General features: G+C 47.9%; 1 non-coding gene and 1 pseudogene across 1 annotated transcript; both read left to right on the forward strand.

Moving 5' to 3' along the window:
• The first annotated feature begins 917 nt into the window (after positions 1–917).
• LOC144671859 (U1 spliceosomal RNA) lies at positions 918–1,082 on the forward strand. Its single transcript, XR_013574031.1, has one exon. It is a non-coding gene; the product is annotated as a U1 spliceosomal RNA (small nuclear RNA).
• Positions 1,083–2,414: 1,332 nt separating this feature from the next.
• LOC144671863 (U1 spliceosomal RNA) lies at positions 2,415–2,560 on the forward strand (annotated as a pseudogene).
• The last annotated feature ends 6,415 nt before the right edge of the window (positions 2,561–8,975 follow it).

Consider the following 8,975-nt stretch of genomic DNA (forward strand, 5'->3'; position numbering starts at 1 on the left):
AGAGCCCCTCGGGCTGTACAGATCAAAATGAAAGGCTGTAAATGACTGTAATATTGTTTGTACTGATGCACCTGGTGATACATTTTGTAAAAGTTTAACCTGGATTGTACCCTTGTAATGTTGTTTTTGAAATGGTTTTGAATGTGATTGAAGATTTTTATGAATAAAGTATATTTTTACAAAAAAAAAGATTGCTTGTTTTTGTGATGTTGGTTGAGGGATACATATTGTCAGCGGATACTCCCACTGCTCTTCTTCAAACCCCCCTCCCCGGGGCCTCTTGCGTTCAACCGAGAGGGCAAAGTGGAATGGGGGCTTCAGTTTAACTTCTCATCGGAAAGATATTAAGAAATATTCATCTCCCGTCGGTGTCATGAAGCTTTCGGGGGGATGAATCCTGCTTATATCATTAATATGGGCAATGGACCTACTGCAAGGAGTGGGACAGATTGCAAAGTCACAGTTAAAGAAAGGAAGTTTGATTTATTCTGTAGGGAAATTGGTGAAAATGTTTCAAACGAAGGGAATCAGGCTAGTCTTCATGGGCAAAACTTACAAAGTGTTTTTTTTTTCTCAAAGACATGAAACTCTGAAGGCTATTTCAAACAGAGATCAGACAAAACTTGACTTCCTGTGCAGAGGGCACACGCAATTCTTTGCGGAAAACAGCCTGTAGCTTGAAGAAAAGCAGAGGAGGGTTTGTTTCCTTTTAAGGAGAATATGCAAATGAGAATGGCGGATCTAGTATCAGTGCAGCATTTTCCTGCGTAGGTAAAGTGAAATGGAAATGATGAATTCAGATGCGCTAGTACGACAGGGTGGTAAGTAGAGTGAGATTCTGGTTTTGGCAAAGGAGGCAGTGTGACTGTGAGGGGTAGTGGTTGAGGTCGGCTGGCAGCGTGTGAGAGCTTTCAAGCATACTTACCTGGCAGGGGAGAAACCTTGATCACGAAGGAGGTTCGCCCAGGACGAGGCTAGCCCATTGCACTTGGGGTGTGCTGACGCCTGCGATGTCCTCAAATGCGGGATACTCGACTGCAAAATTTGTGGTAGTGGGGGAACTGCGTTCGCGCTCTCCCCTGATTTACAAGGCAAAAAATAGAGCTGTTAGGTGTTGATTCTCGAGTCGTCCAGCAGATGGAGCAAAACGACTTCACCCTTGTAATTTCTTTTCCCCTGCACTGCGATGCACAGGCTCAAGTGGGAAAGTGGAACAAAGGCAAGGGAGAGAGAACACCCCAAACTCTGGGAGCGAAAGCACAACGTGCTACAAATACTTAGCAGCTCTGGCACCATCTATGTCAAGCGAGCTACATAACAAAGCACCGAAAGCTCTGTATCAATAGTGGGGCATTTCAAACATGTACAGCCGCAACCAAAAAAATACTTGGAAAAACTCAGCAGGTCTGGCAGCCTCGGCGGAGAAGAGCACAGTTGAGGTTTCGAGTCCTTCTTCTAAGGGTCATGAGGAACTCGAAACGTCAACTTTGCTCTTCTCCGCCGAGGCTGCCAGACCTGCTGAGTTTTTCCAGGTATCTTTTATTTTTTTTGTTTTTGTTTTGGATTTCCAGCATCCGCAGTTTTTTTTGCTTTTATGTTTTTTGTTTTATACTTGGGAACAACTGACCTATCGAAATGGCAGCAGGCTCTCAACAGAGCGATTTTTATGGTTTTTAACACCCTGTTTTTAACCGTCGGTTTTTGACTGACGCTGTTGTTGAACTTGTCCTTTCTTTCTCCCCGTTAAAACGATCCCTTTTGTGATGATTTCCCATCCGCTTATGTAATAGCGCCCATCGGCCAGCAGAGGGTGGCGTTGTATCACTTTAATAGCAAGATAGAGAAACAGGCATTGAGTGAGAAAGAGAGGTTTTGACCCTTTTAAATTCACTCACCTACAGACAAAAGTTTACAACAACCAAGCTGCTTCTGAAATGACTTCAGGCTTTTCACTCCCAGTGCCAAATCAGTTCCTGAAATCATCTTTTCCCTTTTTCCTTCCTGCAATTATCTCTCACGATTAAGTATTTTTATCCAATTTCCTCTTGGAGCTGGTTCACACAGTGAGTGAGTGAGTGAGGGGGGAGAAAGTACCTGTGATGGGTGAGGCTCCCCAAGGTCCAACAGCCCAGGCTGCGTCCACCTGGTGTCACCAGGGCTCTCAGAGCCAGCAGCAGCCGGCTCACACCGCTGAGTGAGGGGCGGGTGGGTGCAGGATAAAATGTACCTGTAACAGGTGAGTGGGACCAGCATCTCAGTGTCTGGCCTTTTAAGCTAGATGTGCATTTTTCCCTCGCACCATGATCTTGTTCTGTCATTTCTTTTTCCCCCCGAACAACAGGCTAGAGAATGTCTGATGTGAAATGAGAATTGTAAAAGACCTGTTTCTGGGCGTATTCAAGGACCCCAGAGAGCCACTTGCTGCATTAGGAGAAATTAAACTGTGTTGCACTTTAAGGATGAGGCTAGCCCATTGCACTTGGGGTCTGCTGACGCCTGCGATGTCCCCAAATGTGGGATACTCGACTGCAAAATTTGTGGTAGTGGGGGTTCTCCCCTGATTTACTAACCAAAGAACAGACTTTGTACCTTTTCTTTTCCAGAAGAAATAGTGACTCCCAAAAACATATTATTTGGGTTTATTTTTCTATTCTCCCCGCAAATATCCAAATGTGGAAATGCAAACTCGTATCAGTCAGCCAGCTATTGACCATTTGAAACAGGTAGCAGCGACCCCTCACCATTTGAAACATGTCCAAGCACCCCTGTCCCCCATCTTCACTCCAATTACCACCCCCCCCACCCCTCCAAAACCAACAGCAGCCTCCCACCCTCTCTCTATAATCTCCCCCTTTGTTCAGCCCCCTCTGTGACTCCTACCTTCTGAAACTCCTGTCCCCCCTCTCCCCATGTGTAAAGCCTTTCCCTGCCCCTTCTGCAGCTCACTTCCCCCGGCGTGGGTCCATCATCTCATGAACAGCCTCTCAATTCCCCTGTCGTTATTCCTTAAAGACTTAAATGGCGCAAAGCGAAGAAATAAACAGAAAGGAAACTGGGGAGAGGCAGATAGACGTCTAAAGCCTCAGTAAAATGGATTGAAAATGACCACCCAGCCCAAAATACATGCATTATCCCTGAATTATAACAGGATTTTAGACAGCTTCACATTAGGACATTACATTTCCTCTCGTGGGGCTCCTGTTCCTCACCCTCCTGAGGCTAACATGTATGTTTTAGATTGCAAGGCTGGGCTACTTTAACCCCAGGGTTATCTTTTTGAAACTCCCAGGCCCGCAGCCTAACAGGGACCCGGTTAACCAAAGCCACCGAAACACCCAGGGTCATGGAGAGGAAATGAAATCTCGGTGTAAGAAACAGACACAAACTCACCTGGGCCCAATGGGGCTCAGCCTTGGAGAAGGTCTCAGTCCATCCCCTCTGGAGGGAGCTCCTGAAGAGGAAGAGCCCTCGTCTCCATCTGGACCTTCACGTTGCAGGTTTCATCATAACAATTCTTTGAGGGGCGGGGGGAGAAAGTTAATTTCATTAAAACAGAAAACATTTTCAAACAGAATAACACAAGAGCCAGTGATTCACTCTCAGTTACAACTCAGCAAAATCCAAGTACAAACAAGTCAGAGTAAAAACAATAGTGACACACACACCCCGGGGACCCCCCTGTATATACTGACACGAAATGGCAGCAGACTCTCAACAGAGCGATGTTTATAGTTTTTAACACCCTGTTTTTAACCGTCGGTTTTTGACTGACGCTGTTGTTGAACTTGTCCTTTCTTTCTCCCCGTTAAAACGATCCCTTTTGTGATGATTTCCCATCCGCTTATGTAATAGCGCCCATCGGCCAGCAGAGGGTGGCGTTGTATCACTTTAATAGCAAGATAGAGAAACAGGCATTGAGTGAGAAAGAGAGGTTTTGACCCTTTTAAATTCACTCACCTACAGACAAAAGTTTGCAACAGCCAAGCTGCTTCTGAAATGACTTCAGGCTTTTCACTCCCAGTGCCAAATCAGTTCCTGAAATCATCTTTTCCCTTTTTCCTTCCTGCAATTATCTCTCACGATTAAGTATTTTTATCCAATTTCCTCTTGGAGCTGGTTCACACAGTGAGTGAGTGAGGGGGGAGAAAGTACCTGTGATGGGTGAGGCTCCCCAAGGTCCAACAGCCCAGGCTGCGTCCACTTGGTGTCACCAGGGCTCTCAGAGCCAGCAGCAGCCGGCTCACACCGCTGAGTGAGGGGCGGGTGGGTGCAGAATAAAATGTACCTGTAACAGGTGAGTGGGACCAGCCCCCCCATTATTTCCCCACCTGTCATTATTCAACCCGCATAATTTTCTCCCGACACACACTCCCCAGGGACCCCCCTGTAAATACTGACACACTCCCCGGGGACCCCCCTGTAAATACTGACACACACTCCCCGGGGACCCCACGTAAATACTGACACACACTCCCCGGGACCCCCCTGTAAATACTGACACACTCTCCCCGGGGACCCCCCTGTAAATACTGACACACTCTCCCCGGGGACCCCCCTGTAAATACTGACACACACTCCCTGGGGACCCCCCTGTAAATACTGACACACACTCCCCAAGGACCCCTCTGTAAATACTGACACACATTCCACCAATTACCCACTGTTGATCCAGTATCAAATAAGTTTTCTGTTTCCCTGAATTGTCTCTGTTCGGCTTCATGTTAATGGGATCCACATGAACATGTCAGTATTGACAGGGGTGAGAGGTTTCGGCTCTATGAGTGACTACACTCAGAAAGTACTTCATCGGTTGACAAGTTCTGTGGTACGTCCCTAGATGCTGTATAGATGCAGGTCTTTCTTCTCATGTCACTGCTTGGATATTAAAGATAAAGGAAGGCACCCATAAAGATAGACTTGCATTTATTTATGTATTTGATGACTTCAATTCCAATGAGCCTCACAACCAATTGGGTACTTCTGTCCTAAATGTAGGAAATGCAGCAGCCAATTTGCACACAGCAAGATCCCACAAACAATAATGTGATTGTGACCACAGTCCAAATGCAGCAATCCTGGACAACAGCCAGGCTTGGGCTGACAAGCGGCAAGTAACATTCGCACCACACAAGTGCCAGGCAATTACCATCTCCAACAAGAGAGAATCTAACCATCACCCCTTGATGTTCAATGGCATTACCATCACTGAATCCCCCACTATGAACATCCTGGGGGCTACCATTGACGAGAAACTTAACTGGACCAGCCATATAAATACTGTGGCTACAAGAGCCAGTCAGAGGCTGGGAATTCTGTGGTGAGTAACTCACCTCCTGACTCCCCAAAGCCTGTCCACCATCTACAAGGCACAAGTCAGGAGTGTGATGGATTACTCTCCAATTGCCTGGATGAGTGCAGCTCCAACAACACTCAAGAAGGTTGACACCATCCAGGACAAAGCAGCCCCGCTTGATTGGCACCCCATCCACAAACATTCACTCCCTCCACCACCGACGCACAGTAGCAGCAGTGTGTGTACCATCTACAAGATGCACTGCAGGAAATCACCAAGGCTACTTAGACAGCACCTTCTAAACCCATGACCACTACCACCTAGAAGGACAAAGGCAACAGATAGATGGGAACACCACTACCCGGAAGTTCCCCTCCAAGCCACTCACCATCCTGATTTGGAAATATATCGGCCGTTCCTTCACTGTCGCTGGGTCAAAATCCTGGAACTCCCTCCCTAACAGCACTGTGGGTGTACCTACACCACATGGACTGCAGCGGTTCAAGAAGGCAGCTCACCACCACCTTCTCAAGGGGCAACTAGGGATGGGCAATAAATGCTGGGCCCGGCCAGCGAAGCCCACATCCCGTGAATGAATGAATGAGAAAAAAGGTCTAACATCCCGACTGACACAAGGGAGACCCTGGCTTGTGACTGATCCCAATGGAGAAGGTTCATTCGGCGAGGCACTGAAGACCTCGAGAGACTTTGTCGGGAATGTGCTGAGGTGAAGAGGCACAAACCTCCAAACAACCCCATCCAACCAAACCTTCAAGCATTACCTGCCCTGGATGTGGCAGAGTCTGCAGATCGGCCATCTCCAAACCCATCGAACTAGAATGCAAGCAAGGCATCATCGATCCTGAAGGATTGCCGGAGAAGAAAAATGACTAGATTAATCTATTTTTAGTGATGCTGATTGAGGGGTGACATTGGGCAGGGTGGGTGGGTGGGGAATGGGGGTGGGGGGGTAGAACTCTCCAGCCCTCCTTTAGTGACTGTGGAGTCATTTACATCCATTTGAGGATGCAAGATGGGGGCCTCAATGTATCTGATCTGTTTGACAGTACCTCACGACTGGTACTGGGAGTGTCAACCCAAGATATTATGCCAAAGTCTCCAGGGTGGGAATGGAACCTGCAACCTTCTGACTCTGAGGCGGGAGCGCTGCCCACTGAACCATGGCGCGCGTCTAACTGCGCATGCGCCGATGCTGGGCCACGCCCCCTTTGCTCATAACAAAAACAGAAACAGAAATACCTGGAAAAACTCAGCAGGTCTGGCAGCATCGGCGGAGAGGAACACAGTTGACGTTTCGAGTCCTCGTGACCCTTCAACAGAACTAAGTAAAAATAGGAAAGGGGTGAAATATAAGCTGGTTTGGGGTGAGGGATAGTTGTTGGGACAAGCAGCCAGTGATAGGTGGAGATAACCAAAAGATGTCACAGACAAAAGAACAAAGAGGTGTTGAAGGTGGTGATGTTATCTAAAGGAATGTGCTAATTAAGGGTAGAAAGCAGGACAAGCAAGGTACAGATAGCCCTAGTAGGGGTGGGGGAATACTAAAAGGTAGAAATAAACAATGGGTGGAAATACATTTAAAAATAATGGAAATAGGTGGGAAAAGAAAAATCTATATAAATTATTGGAAAAAACAAAAAGGAAGGGGAAGAAATGGAAAGGGGGTGGGGATGGAGGAGAGAGTTCAAGATCTAAAGTTGTTGAACTCAATATTCAGTCCAGAAGGCTGTAAAGTGCCTAGTCGGAAGATGAGGTGCTGTTCCTCCAGATTGCGTTGAGCTTCACTGGAACAATGTAGCAAGCCAAGGACAGACATGTGGGCAAGAGAACAGGGTGGAGTGTTGAAATGGCAAGCGACAGGGAGGTCTGGGTAATGCTTGCAGACAGACCGTAGGTGTTCTGCAAAGCGGTCACCCAGTCTGCGTTTGGTCTCTCCAATGTAGAGGAAACCGCATTGGGAGCAACGAATGCAGTAGACTAAATTGAGGGAAGTGCAAGTGAAATGCTGCTTCACTTGAAAGGAGTGTTTGGGCCCTTGTACGGTGAGGAGAGAGGAAGTGAAGGGGCGGGTGTTGCATCTTCTGCGGTCGCATGGGAAGGTGCCGTGGGAGGGGGTTGAGGAGTAGGGGGTGATGGAGGAGTGGACCAGGGTGTCCCGGAGGGAACGATCCCTGCAGAATGCCGACAGGGGGGGGGTGAAGGGAAGATGTGTTTGGTGGTGGCATCATGCTGGAGTTGGCGGAAATGGCGGAGGATGATCCTTTGAATGCGGAGGCTGGTGGGGTGATAAGTGAGGACAAGGGGGACCCTATCATGTTTCAGGGAGGGAGGAGAAGGCGTGAGGGCAGATGCACGGGAGATGGGCGGACACGGTTGAGGGCCCTGTCAACGACCGTGGGTGGAAAACCTCGGTTAAGGAAGAAGGAGGACATGTCAGAGGAACTGTTTTTGAAAGTGGCATCATCAGAACAGATGTGACGGAGGCGAAGGAACTGAGAGAATGGGATGGAGTCCTTACAGGAAGCGGGGTGTGAGGAGCTGTAGTCGAGGTAGCTGTGGGTTAAAAACAAAAAACTGCGGATGCTGGAAATCCAAAACAAAAAATAAAAAATACCTGGAAAAACTCAGCAGGTCTGGCAGCATTGGCGGAGAGGAGCACAGTTAATGTTTTGAGTCCTCATGACCCTTCAACAGAACTAAGTAAAAATAGGAGAGGGGTGAAATATAAACTGGTTTAAGGGGGAGGGGGGTGGTTGTAGGGACAAGCAAGCAGTGATAGGAGGAGATAACCAAAAGATGTCACAGACAAAAGGTCAAAGAGGTGTTGAAGGTGGTGATATTATCTAAAAGAATGTGCTAATTAAGAATGGATAGCAGGACAAGCAAGGTACAGATAGCTCTAGTGGGGGTGGGGTGAAATAAGACTAAAAAGGCATAAAAGGTAGAGATAAATGATCGGTGGAATACATTAAAAATAATGGAAATAGGTGGGAAAAGAAAAATCTATATAAATTATTGGAAAAAACAAAAAGGAGGGGGAAGAAATGGAAAGCAGTTGGGGATGGAGGAGAGAGTTCAAGATCTAAAATTGTTGAACTCAATATTCAGTCTGGAAGGCTGCAAAGTGCCTAGTCGGAAGATGAGGTGCTGTTCCTCCAGTTTGCGTCGAGCTTCACTGGAACAATGCAGCAAGCCAAGGACAGACATGTGGGCAAGAGAGCAGGGTGGAGTGTTAAAATGGCAAGCGACAGGGAGGTCTGGGTCATGCTTGCGGACAGACCGAAGGTGTTCTGCAAAGCGGTCACCCAGTCTGCGTTTGGTCTCTCCAATGTAGAGGAAACCGCATTGGGAGCAACGAATGCAGTAGACTAAATTGAGGGAAGTGCAAGTGAAATGCTGCTTCACTTGAAAGGAGCGTTTGGGTCCTTGGACGGTGAGGAGAGGGGGAAGTGAAGGGGCAGGTGTTGCACCTTCTGCGGTTGCATGGGAAGCTGCTGCGGGAAGGGGGTTGAGGTGGAGGGGGTGATGGAGGAGTGGACCAGGGTGTCATGGAGGGAACGATCCCTATGGAATGCCGCCGGGGGGGGTGAAGGGAAGATGTGTTTGGTGGTGGCATCATGCTGGAGTTGGCGGAAATGGCGGAGGATGATCCTTTGAATGT

This window comes from Cetorhinus maximus, chromosome 34 (assembly GCF_964194155.1).
Source record: "Cetorhinus maximus chromosome 34, sCetMax3.hap1.1, whole genome shotgun sequence".
NCBI classification, from domain to species: Eukaryota; Metazoa; Chordata; class Chondrichthyes; order Lamniformes; family Cetorhinidae; genus Cetorhinus; species Cetorhinus maximus.